Genomic DNA, 14,186 nt, shown 5'->3' on the forward strand with positions numbered 1-14,186 from the left:
GATTCTGACAGAGTTTATGTCCATAAAGTCTACATTCCACTTCAAGTAGGAATAAGCCAGTTCATTTAGACATTGATCTCCAACAAAAATGCATAAATGAAGCTCTAGATTAAAAGTAAATGCAATATTGAAACAAGAAGGGAGTATTTTCCATTGATCCATTTCAAAAGTGCTGGATTAATTTTAAGAAAATAATGAAGAAAACATAAGCATAGACTTTTATCAAAGTAGTTGCAGCTATGGGGTATACTCAGCATGGACAGCTAGAGACAATTATTTTGAGAAGTGAAAAGACATCAGATAGTTAAAGAAAACAAAAAGAAAAGACATTTCAAACTGATGTTTTTATTTCTCTTAAATCCATTATTTTTGTGAAAGCCATGACATTTGTTTTTGGCCTCCACTTCCACATTGCCTAATAGCAATTTTTCAAACAGAGGAGTTGAAAGAAAATCCAAATTAAATGCTATGCTTAAAAATAAGAGGAAAAAACATAAAATTCAAATTTTAAAAGAGGTATTTTTTTCCTGAGTAATCTATGCTTGAACATCACTATCTAAATAAACCATAGGATATGTTAAAAATCAGGGTACTTAGCTGTAATACTCTATTCCTCCTAATCTACCTCTAAGTCAGAAAACTTCTAATTATTTTTTGCACATTTTGAACTATAGAAGATTACCTCCAGAACATGTATTCTTAAGAAAATAAGCTATGTAAACAAATAAAAATATAAAACACGGTAAAATAATATTTTGACATTGTGGCTTATATAAATATTTTAATTGAGGAGGAAATTATATTGGGGCACATGCTTTAGCACAGTGTCATAGGCCAGCTTTAAATCAGTTTCCAAACATTTCCCTAAATTTGATATTAAAACCAGAATATGCTAGAAACTACATCACCCTATATGTCACTCTGGCAAATTAAAGTGGAAAAATGGGTCACTTACTCAGATAAATGTGGCCCAGAAGGCTATTTTAAAGAGAAAAATGTTAGATCTTTGGCCTGTGTTATCCAAGGAACTGCCAACATCAAACAATCTCATTCAAAAATGGCACCATTTCCTGTTAGTCTAAGGACAAGCTCTAAGTGGTATGATTTGACTGGAACTGGCTGCTCTTCGGCTCAGAACTGCTAAAGAGTTTGAAATTTTTCACACAATTCCAAAAAATTCAATATGGGGTATATGGCATAACTGCATAATACGGAAGATAGGGATTAAATGACTCACACACATACCTGAAAGCTCTAGATGATCTTCCTTCTATCACTTGATGGCCATCAGCAGCCTAACTTGAGTACAGAAATAATAGTGAAAATTACATGCAGTAAAGATCAAATGAAACAAGACACACACAACATTTAGCGCTTTGTTTCTCTTCCCTTTTTTCCCTCCTACTCCTCTTCATCTTCCTCTTTCTAATTTTAGTACAAGTGAAGCTTATTCTTAGAAAGAATAGATGGTTTAGATTTAGGAAACATGTTAATAAGATGAACAAATCTAAGTTAAAGGAAATCATCATGATTATTTCAATATATTTTAAAATATATTAGACAACACCAAAGAAGATGTGGTACATATGTACAATGGAATATTACTCAGCCATAAAAAGGAACAAAACTGGGTCATTTGCAGAGATGTGGATGGACCTGGAGACTGTCATACAGAGTGAAGTAAATCAGAAGAAAAAACATTGCATATTAACACATATATGTGGAATCTAGAAAAATGATACAGATGAACTGGTTTGCAACGTAGAAATAGAGACGGATGTACAGAACAAACGTATGGACACCAAGGGGGGTAAAACGGGGGTGGGTGGTTGTGGGATGAATTGGGAGATTGGAATTGACATATACACACTGATATGTATAAAATAGATAACTAATAAGGACCTGCTGTATAAAAATAAAATAAAATTCAAAATAATTGTAAATAAATAAATATATTAGACAAAATTCCTCATCCATTCTCTCATTAAAAAATAATGTAAATCTGAAGTAGGGAAAAAACACTTGTTCAACGTAATGCAACATAAGATTTTCATAGCAACATATAATTTTAGATGAAGTAGTTAAATGCCGGTGACATTCCTAGTGTGCACAGTATATTTTACACAATTACAAATTCATGATTTCAAAGTCAGATGTTTGGCAAGTAAATGAGTCCTTAATAGGCAACTCTTTTCTGGAGATCACTATTTCCAGTCTCCAGTATTCTTCCTGAGATTCCTTCTACTGAATATTTCCTACTCACTGGAAGCAGATGACACTGCTTATTTCTTTATAAAGGAAATACCATCTCCTACATGATAAGTCTCTCCAGTTCTCTTTCAATCTCCCTGTGATCCCATAATCACATTTTCCCACATATGTGTAATCTCACATCTGCATTCTTTCCAGGAATCTTGTTCCCGCTATGACCTTTTCTCCTTCCTGTTGTAAACCAATCACTCTTTACTCTCTCTTCCCCCATCCAAGCCTAAGTGTGCTATCACTCACTCCCCTTCTCTTTACACTAAGCCTCTCACCAATGTATCTCCCTATTTTCATTTATAGTCAAGCTGCCCAAAATATAATCTGATATTTTATTATCATATTTTCCCACTATTTTAAGGCACTTAAATCTGATATCTATGGTTATAATTGAGAGGGCTTCTACCACTGTTAGCAATCACTTGGTAATGCCAAAATTAATTAGATATTTTAGTTCAAGAAACTGAACAATCACTTTTTATTGGCCTCTTGGATATTACTTGTTTGTTCTGTTTCAATTGCTTCTGTCTGATGAAGTGCTCAACATCTAAATGTTAGTGTTCTATTTCTGGGAGAGGGGTAAAAGTGTCAGGGTAAACAGTTTCCTAACTCTCTAGATATTAAGCTGGTCCAGGCTTTTCTGAGGAATAATGCTAAAACTATTTCAGGCTACCTGAGCCCTTCTCAAGTACAACAATATGTCAGGACCCCCCAGTTAGGAAGCTACAAGTATAAACTGTCCCTGCTGAAACCCATTCATTCTTATTGTTTGAATGACACTCTATAGCTGTGAAACCAATAATCATTCTCTCCTTCCTGACACCAGATATACATATTGAATTCCCTACTCTCCATGTCTCTATGAATTCCAATGGGCACCTCAAAATCGGTATGAACTATATTTTTTTTTTTGTAGATTTTGAAAACCTATTTTCAAACTTTTTTTCCCCCGGTAATATCTCTGAAAAATATCATCTGACTCTGTTCTTTGTAAAAAGAGAAAAACACTATGTTTATTTTTCTTTTCCTCTTTGCTGTGATCATGCAGGTTTGGAAGTGGTTTCCATATATATAAACAAGAAATTAAATCATATAGATTCTTGTTTATAACTGTATTTTTGTTCACAAAATCACAGTACCTTTCATTTAGCATTGTAAAGGAGATTATTATTGAGTTCTGTTTGATTTTTTTTCTTAAACTGTAGCTGGTATCCTATGTCCTTTTATTCTTGTTTCTACTCATTAACTCATATGTATTTTTGCATAATGGGGTGCTTAATGTTTGATTATTTGTAACATGTTTACCCAAATGCTTAAATTTTTAATTCCTCCAATTGAAAATTTGACTAATTTGATGTGTATGTCTGTTTTTATTTACTTTGCTTGAATGTAGTTACACTTTGTGTTGTCAAAACTTATATTTTTAACCCAATAAAGTATTTTTTAATTATGTCTTTGACATTTGTTTCTTTTGTAAGTTTTGTTTCTTCTTTAAATAAAGCTTATTTTAATTTACTTTTTCTCCCATATGTATTCTCTCTTGTTATTTTCATCATTTTAGTCCAGGTTCTCTGGATTGTAGCAGTCTGTCTTGATTTATTCTTCACATCAGTATTCAATTTCCTCTTTCGCTTCTGCTTTCTATTCCCCCAATGTGATGTTAACTCTGCCACCGAATTTTTAGTTAGTTTTCAGTCTTTTATTTAGTTCAAACAGTTACCTTTTCATCTAACACTCTGTCTTTGAAATGCATTCTGTTTTGCATTTGTTTTTCATTTGCTTTCTATCTCAGTAATCACTTATCTCCTTATAGCAACTCTTTGATACAGGCACCATGCATGTCTTTTTGCTTTTTTACTGACTATATCAGAAAGTTTTATAAAATTGTATTTTGCAGCTTATAAAATATTATTTTTACAAATATGTTTTGCCTCTAAGTTGTTAGCACAGTAAAAGCTTCGTTTTGTTTTTCTCTTCTGCAGTATTTTTCTTCAATGTCATCTTATTTTTTAATCTCTTTAATCATCCTGAGATGATGAAAATTTCATTTAGTTGGCTTTGGCTTAAACAGTCTTTATTTTTAAAACTAATGTCATTACTTTCTTTTTAAATAAATTAGATGTCTTTTATAGACTACACTGTAATTTAGGTAAATCTTGTTCTTTGTTTTCATAAGTATTTCAGTAAAATGCTGGGAAATATTGTATCAAGGATGCTAGTTAAACATGTTTTTATAAGTATTTGATGATAAAATGAATAAAAGTATCTCAATGCCATATATGAAACAGTTTATAAGGTTTTGGAAAATTCCATTAGCTTTATCATGAAAACAAAAGCAGATATTCATTCAATAAATGTCATTTCATGTTTTTGGTAAGATATTCATGTTTTCCCTTTAATAGCTTTTTTGTACATTTTGATAATGTCGGGGTGAAGAGGAAAGTGACCTTTTAATATAACCAGAGATCACCACCTTTCTCAATAAAATTTAAAATGTCTGCTTAATTTTAAAATACCATGCAATTAAAGATGCCTAATGGACAGACAATTCATGTAAGAATATTTAAAATGTCTAAATTTGCTTAGGTATGGCTTCAATATAACTTGTGTAAGGAAGTTATTGCCTTTTAAGTATCTCTGTATGAAAGAACCAATAAATTTTAAACTGTAAAATTTGTAGAACATGATAGTTTGGTATAGCAGCTTGCCACCTCCTTTCCATAATTCTTTAAGCTAAAAGGATTCCCACTAAATTAATACTAAAATAATAGCAGTCTTTAGCATGTCATAGTTTTTTCTTTCCATTAGTACAATGAAATAATTGTATTCAATATGAATAATAAATCTGTCCTATGTGTTTTCAAATGTTTGCCATGCATTCAGTTTTGATTTTTCAATACTGCTTTTAGTTGCACCATTATCCAAGCTTGTCTAAATATAATTTCTTTTGACACTAAAACTACAGGTAAGTTGTTGGTAATATAATTGTAATGCTAATACTTACACTACATGTATTGCTGTATTATAGTCAGTAATAAAAGCATGTTGAAGTGTTGTGAAAATTCCTCATGCCTGCATTATGATATGATCTTTGATAACCTTTATGTTTAGATGAAAATACTTTACAATACTGTATCAGCTATAATGAGCACAAATAAACAAGCTGCTTTGCCAAGGGCAAATATAATTCCAAGCAATAAAATTGGATCTATAACACTGTATCTTATATTCTTCATTTCAGATTCATTAACTATTATGGAGATCAATCTCTTTGACACAGTACATTTCTAACCATATTTATGCCTGAGTATGTACTCATTAGTGTGTTTGAACTCCATAGCTAAAATGACAGGGTTTCCCCCTTGCTTTCTGATATTATACATAATTTGAAAAGCAAGCCTTGAGCATTCTGACAAGCACATTTTTAGGATACATTTTTTCTCTCTGTATATATGCATACATTTATGCACATACTGTACATTTTGTGAATATGTTATTCATATGACAAAAATAACTTTGCTTATAAAACATTTTAAAATTTAGGTAAAAGTTATGCTTTTAATAAACTATCCTTAAGTAGTAGTGTTCAGCAACATTAATATATTTTTATTAGATAGATAGATAGATAGAAATAAAATGAATTACTGGATTTATTACCTAAAGGTTTTCCTACTGACAGCTTCCTAGAAAGGTCATTTATTAAAATTTATAAGGTTTCTTATAAGTACCATCACCCAGTTATGATCTTTACAGCTCCAACATTATTTTCTTGACACAACATGTCACAATACATTAATTTTAAAGTACCAAGGAAGAATAAGATATCACCAAGGATAAGATGATATCAATGAAAAAATATATATCAGGCAATTAAAACCATCAAACCCTATAGATTCTATTAGAGTTTTAAATGCCTGTTTTTTATAAAAATATTGAATACATAAACCAGAATTGTTCAAGTGTTTTCCCAGCCCTTCATTTCACTGGGATGAGGCTAACATCTAACATTTCCTTGGAAGAAAGGGAATGGCAATTTTGAGGAAGAGTAGGTAGTCACATGTGGCTTGAATAGATGTGGCCAGTGGGAAGAAAGCAAGAGAAAAATGGCTAGTTGAGAAGAGCTTTGTGTTGCAAACCAAAACATGTATTTGGCATTTTCATTCTGACAATAGAGATCCATATTTGATTGGATACAGTAAGTGACATGATGGTTTTATTACCCCCCCCCCAAATAGCAATAGTGTGCAGGGGTAGAGGATGTTGGTAAGGAGATAAAGCAGCTGTTGGTAAGGCAGCTGTTGCATGATTTTGCAAACTGACTTTTAATTGAAGTGGAAGGTGGGAAAGAATACTTAGGCTTCAATATTTTAAAAAGGGAAAAAATCATCAAAGGATTTATATTTCAGAGTTATTTTTATTGGAAAAGAAGCAAGAAGTTTAGACCTAAATTTAGTCCTAGATCCGTGACATACGCTGCATTAGTATATCAAGTTATAAACCCTCAACCTTATTCTTTTAGTATTCAATATGGATTGAGAATACCTGTCTGACATGCCTTGATGAATTGCTATGGGATTTAAATGACTGGGATATACAACTAATACAGTTATGCTGGGTAGGCAATGAAGCTCCAATATGGCAAAAGAGATTCAGTGCATTTACAGAAACAAATACATAACATCCTGCATCATCTGGATCCTAGTAGATCCTGGGGAGCTCTTTGAATAGTAACAATAGCATCTGATCAAAACAGTACAGTTCCATTAGTCCCTCAGGGGGCCTAAATTTGATGAGTGTAATGCTGAATCTAGAGTAAAGAAACAGAATACATGATTAGAAATTTCAGGAGGAATCGGGAAGATGGTGGAAGAGTAAGATGCGGAGATCACCTTCCTCCCCAAAGATACATCAGAAATACATCTACACGTGGAACAACTCCTACAGAACACCTACTGAACACTGGCAGAAGACCTCAGACCTCCCAAAAGGCAAGAAACTCCCCACATACCTGGGTAGGGCCAAAGAAAAAAGAATAAACAGAGACAAAAGAATAGGGATGGGACCTGCAGCAGTGGGAGGGAGCTGTGAAGGAGGAAAGGTTTCCACACACTAGGAAGCTCCTTCACTGGTGGAGACAGGGGGATGGCGGGGGGGAAGCTTAGGAGTAATGGAGGAGAGTGCAGCAACAGGTGTGCGGAGGGCAAAGTGGAGAGATTCCCGCACGGAGGATCAATGCCAACCGGCACTCACCAGCCCGAGAGGCTTGTCTGCTCAGCTGGGGCGGGCTGGGCTGGAAGTTGAGGCTTGGGCTTTGGTCAGAGCACAGGGAGAGGACTGGGGTTGGCGGTGTGAACACAGCCTGCAGGGGGTTAGTGCACCACGGCTAGCTGGGAGGGAATCCGGGAAAAAGTCTGGACCTGTCGAAGAGGCAAGAGACTTTTTCTTCCCTCTTTGTTTCCTGGTGCGTGAGAAGAGGGGATTAAAAGCGCTGCTTAAAGGAGATCCAGAGACGGGCACGAGCCGCGGCTAAAAGTGCGGACCCCAGAGATGGGCAGGAGACACTAAGGCTGCTGCTGCAGCCACCAAAAAGCCTGTGTGCGAGCACAGGACACTATCCACACCCCTCTTCCGGGGAGCCTGTGCAGCCCGCCACTGCCAGGGTCCCGGGATCCAGGGACAACTTCCCTGGGAGAACACACCGTGCGCCTCAGGCTGGTGCAACATCCCGCTGACCTCTGCCACCACAAGCTCACCCCGCATCCACACTGCTCCCTCCCTCCAGCCTGAGTGAACCAGAGTCCCCGAATCAGCTGCTCGTTTAACCTCGTCCTGTCTGAGTGAAGAACAGATACCCTCCGGCGACCCACAGGCAGAGCCAGAGCCAAATAAAAAGCTGAGCCCCCGGAGCTCTACGAACAAAGAAGAGAAAGGGAAATCTCTCCTAGCAGACACAGAAGCAGCGGATTAAAGCTCCACAATCAACTTGATGTACCCTGCATCTGTGGAATACATGAATAGACAACGAATCTTCCCAAATTGAGGAGGTGGACTTTGAGAGCAAGATATATTATTTTTTCCCTTTTTCCCCTTTTCGTGAGTGTGTGTGTGTATGCTTCTGTGTGAGAGTTTGTCTGTATAGCTTTGTTTTAACCATTTGTCCTAGGGTTCTATCCAGCCGTTTTTGGGTTTTTTTGTTTTGTTTTTTTCTTTAAATTTTTTTTTCTTAATAATTATTTTTTTATTTTAATTATTTTATTTTATCTTACTTTATTTTTCTATCCTCTTTCTTCCTTCCTTCCTTCCTTCCTCCCTCCCTCCCTTCCTTCCTTCCTTCCTTCCTTTCTTTCTTTCTTTCTTTTTTCTTTCTTTCTTTCTTTCGTTCTTTATTTCTCTCTTTCTTTCTTTCTACTTTTTTTTCCCTTTGATTCTGAGCCGTGTGGATGAAAGACTCTTGGTGCTGCAGCCAGGAGTCAGTGCTGTGCCTCTGAGGTGGCAGAGCCAACTTCAGGACACTGGTCCACAAGAGACCCCCCAGCTCCCCAAACTTTCAAATGGCGAAAATCTCCCAGAGTTTTCCATCTCAACAACAGGAAACAGCTTCACTCAACGACCAGCAAGCTACAGTGCTGGACACCCTATGCCAAACACCTAGCAAGACAGGAATACAAACACACCCATTAGCAGAGATGCTGCCTAAAATCATGATAAGTCCACAGACACAACAAAACACAACACCAGATGTGGACCTACCTACCAGAAAGACAAGATCCAGCCTCATCCACCAAAACACAGGCACTAGTCCCCTCCACCAGGAAGCCTACACAACCCACTGAACCAACTTTAGCCACTGGGCACAGACAACAAAAACAATGGGAAGCATGAACCTGCAGCCTGCAAAAAGGAGACCACAAACACAGTAAGATAAGAAAAATTAGAAGACAGAAAAACACACAGCAGACGAAGGAGCAAGATAAAAACCCACCAGACCAAACAAATGAGGAGGAATAGGCATCTACCTGAAAAATAATTCAGAGTTATGAGAGTAAAGATGATCCAAAATCTTGGAAATAGAAGGGAGAAAATACAAGAAACACTTAACAATGACCTAGAAGAACTAAAGAGCAAACAGAGATGAACAACACAATAAATGAAATTAAAAATACTCTAGATGGGATCAATAGAAGAATAACTGAGGCAGAAGAATGGATAAGTGACCTGGAAGATAAAATACTGGAAATAACTACTGCATAGCAGAATAAAACAAAACAAAAAAAAAGAATGAAAAGAACTGAGGACAGTCTTAGAGACCTCTGGGACAACACTAATTGCACAAACATTCGAATTATACAGGTTCCAGAAGAAGAAGAGAAAAAGAAAGGGACTGAGAATATATTTGATGAGATTATAGTTGAAAACTTCCCTAATATGGGAAAGGAAATAGTTAATCAAGTCCAGGAAGCACAGAGAGTCCCATACAGGATAAATTCAAGGAGAAATACACCAAGACACATATTAATCAAACTGTCAAAAATAAAATACAAAGAAAACATATTAAAAGCAGCAAGGAAAAACAACAAATAACACACAAGAAAATCTCCATAAGGTTAATAGCTGATATTTCAGCAGAAACTCTGCAAGCCAGAAGGGACTAGCAGGACCTAGTACATCACTTTACATCATATGTAAAGTGATGAAGGAGAAAACCTGCAACCAAGATTACCCAGCAAGGATCTACCCAGCAAGGATCTCGTTCAGATTTGACGGAGAAATTAAAACCTTTACAAACAGGCAAAAGCTGAGAGAGTTCAGCACCACCAAACCAGCTTTACAACAAATGCTATAGGATTTTCTCTAGACAAGAAACACAAGAGAAGGAAAAGACTTACAATAACAAACCCAAAACAATTAAGAAAACAGGTATAGGAACACACATATCGATGATTACCTTAAATGTAAATGGATTAAATGCTCCCACCAAAAGATATAGACTGGCTGAAAGGATACAAAAACAATACCCAAATATATGCTGTCTACAAGTGACCCACTTCAGACCTAAAGACACATACAGACTGAAAGTGAGGGGATGGAAGAAGATATTCCATGCAAAAGGAAATCAAAAGAAAGCTAGAGTAGCTATACTCATATCAGATAAAATAGACTTCAAAATACAGAATGTTATAAGAGACAAGGTAGGACACTATATAATGGTCAAGGGATTGATCCAAGAAGAAGATATAACAATTGTAAATACTTATGCACCCAACATAGGAGCACCTCAATACATAAGGTAAATACTAACAGCCATAAAAGGGGAAATCAACAGTAACACATTCATAGTAGGTGACTTTAACACCCCACTTTCACCAAAGGACAGATCATCCAAAATGAAAATAAATAAGGAAACACAAGCTTTAAATGATACATTAAACAAGGTGGACTTAGTTGATATTGATAGGACATTCCATCCAAAAACAACAGAATACACATTTTTCTCAAGTGCTCATGGAACATTCTCCAGGATAGATCATATATTGGTTCACAAAACAACCCTTGGTAAATTTAAGAAAATTGGAATTGTATCAAGTATCTTTTCAGACCACAATGCTATGAGACTAGATATCATTTACAGGAAGATATTTGTAAAAAATACAAACACATGGAGGCTAAACAATACACTACTTAATAACGAAGTGATCACTGAAGAAATCAAAAGGGAAATCAAAAAATACCTAGAGACAAATGACAATGGAGAAAGAACGACCCAAAACCTTTGGGATGCAGCAAAAGCAGTACTAAGAGGGAAGTTTATAGCAATACAATCCTACCTTAAGAAACAGGAAACATCTCGAATAAACAACCTAACCTTGCGCCTAAAGCAATTAGAGAAGGAAGAACAAAAACACCCAAAGTTAGCCGAAGGAAAGAAACTATAAAGATCAGATCAGAAATAAATGAAAAAGAAATGAAGGAAACGATAACAAAGACCAATAAAACTAAAAGCTGGTTCTTTGAGAAGATAAACAAAATTAATAAAAAATTAGCCAGACTCATCCAGAAAAAAAAAGAGAAGACTCAAATCAATAGAATTAGAATTGAAAAAGGAGAAGTAACCTCTGACACTGAAGAAATACAAAGGATCATGACAGATTACTACAAGAAGCTCTATGCCAATAAGATGGACAACCTGGAACAAATGGACAAATTCTTAGAAATGCACAACCTGCCAAGACTGAATCAGGAAGAAATAGAAAATATGAACAGACCAATCACAAGCACTGAAATCGAAACTGTGATTAAAAATCTTCCAACAAACAAAAGCCCAGGACCAAATGGCTTCACAGGCTAATTCTATCAAACATTTAGAGAAGAGCTAACAGCTATCCTTCTAAAAGTCATCAAAAATACAGCAGAGGGAGGAACACTCCCAAACTCATTCTATGAGGCTACCATCACCCTGATACCAAAACCAGACAAGGATGTCACAAAGAAAGAAAACTACAGGCCAATATCACTGATGAACATAGATGCAAAATTCCTCAACAAAATACTAGCAAACAGAATCCAACAGCACATTAAAAGGATCATACACCATGATCAAGTGGGGTTTATTCCAGGAATGCAAGGATTCTTTAATATATGCAAATCAATCAACGTGATACACCATATTAACAAATTGAAGGAGAAAAACCATATGGTAATCTCAATAGATGCAGAGAAAGCTTTTGACAAAATTCAACACCCATTTATGATAAAAACCCTGCAGAAAGTAGGCATAGAGGGAACTTTCCTCAACATAATAAAGGCCATATATGACAAACCCACAGCCAACATCATCCTCAATGGTGAAAAACTGAAAGCATTTCCACTAAGATCAGGAACAAGACAAGGTTGCCCACTCTCACCACTCTTATTCAACATAGTTTTGGAAGTTTTAGCCACAGCAATCAGAGAAGAAAAGGAAATAAAAGGAATCCAAATCAGAAAAGAAGAAGTAAAGCTGTCACTGTTTGCAGATGACATGATACTATACATAGAGAATCCTAAAGATGATACCAGAAAACTACTAGAGCTAATCAATGAATTTGGTAAAGTTGCAGGATACAAAATTAATGCACAGAAATCTCTTGCATTCCTATACACTAATGGTGAAAATCTGAAAGAGAAATTAAGGAAACACTCCCATTTACCACTGCAACAAAAAGAATAAAATATCTAGGAATAAACCTACCTAAGGAGACAAAAGACCTGTATGCAGAAAATTATGAGACAGTGATGAAAGATATTAAAGATGATACAAATAGATGGAGAGATATACAACATTCTTGGATTGGAAGAATCAACATTGTGAAAATGACTCTACTACCGATAGCAATCTACAGATTCAATGCAATCCCTATCAAACTACCACTGGCATTTTTCACAGAACTAGAACAAATAATTTCACAATTTGTATGGAAACACAAAAGACCCCGAATAGCCAAAGCAAGCTTGAGAAAGAAAAACAGAGCTGGAGGAATCAGGTTCCCTGATTTCAGACTATACTACAAAGCTACAGTAATCAAGACAGTATGGCACTGGCACAAAAACAGAAAGATAGATCAATGGAACAGGATAGAAAGCCCAGAGATAAACACATGAACATATGGTCACCTTATCTTTGATAAAGAATGCAGGAATATACTGTGGAGAAAGGACAACCTCTTCAATGAGTGGGGCTGGGAAAACTGGACAGGTACATGGAAAAGTATGAGATTAGATCACTCCCTAACACCATACACAAAAATAAGCTCAAAATGGATTAAAGACCTAAATGTAAGGCCAGACACCATCAAACTCTTAGAGCAAAACATAGGCATAACATTCTATGACATAAATCACAGCAAAATCCTTTCTGACACACCTCCTAGAGAAATGGAAATAAAAACAGAAATAAACAAAAGGGACCTAATGAAACTTCAAAGTTTTTGCACAGCAAAGGAAACTATAAACAAGAGGAAAAGACAACTCTCAGAATGGGAGAAAATATTTGCAAATGCAGAAACTGACAAAGGATTAATCTCCAAAATTTACAAGCAGCTCATGAAGCTCAATAAAAAAAAAAAAAAGGAACCCAATCCAAAAATGGGCCAAAGACCTTAGTAGACATTTCTCCAAAGAAGATATACAGACTGCCAACAAACACATGAAAGAATGCTCAACATCATTAATCATTAGAGAAATGCAAATCAGAACTACAATGAGATATCATCTCACACCAGTCAGAATGATCATCATCAAAAAATCTAGAAACAATAAATGCTGGAGAGGGTGTGGAGAAAAAGGAACCCTCTTGCACTGTTGGTGGGAATGTAAATTGATACAGCCACTGTGGAAAACAGTATGGAGGTTCCTTAAAAAACTACAAATAGAATAACATATGACCCAGCAATCCCACTACTGGGCATATACCCTGAGAAAACCATAATTCAAAAAGAGTCATTTAACAAAATGTTCATTTCAGCTCTATTTACAATAGCCCAGAGATGGAAACAACCTAAGTGTCGATCATCAGATGTATGGATAAAGAAGATGTGGCACATATATGCAATGGAATATTACTCAGCCATAAAGAGAAACGAAATTGAGTTATTTGTAATAAGGTGTATAGACCTAGATTCTGTCATACAGAGTGAAGTAAGTCAGAAAGAGAAAGACAAATACCGTATGCTAACACATATATATGGAATTTAAGAAAAAAAAATGCCATGAAGAACCTAGGGGTAAGACAGGAATAAAGACACAGACCTAGTAGAGAATGGACTTGAGGATATGGGGAGGGGGAAGGGTAAGCTGTGACAAAGCGAGAGAGAGGTATGGACATATATACACTACGAAACATAAGGTAGATAGCTAGTGGGAAACAGCTGCATAGCACATGGAGATCA

Source organism: Aethalodelphis obliquidens, unplaced genomic scaffold (genome assembly GCF_003676395.1).
Source record: "Aethalodelphis obliquidens isolate GAN/ISIS:26980383/991018 unplaced genomic scaffold, ASM367639v1 scaffold16, whole genome shotgun sequence".
NCBI classification, from domain to species: Eukaryota; Metazoa; Chordata; class Mammalia; order Artiodactyla; family Delphinidae; genus Aethalodelphis; species Aethalodelphis obliquidens.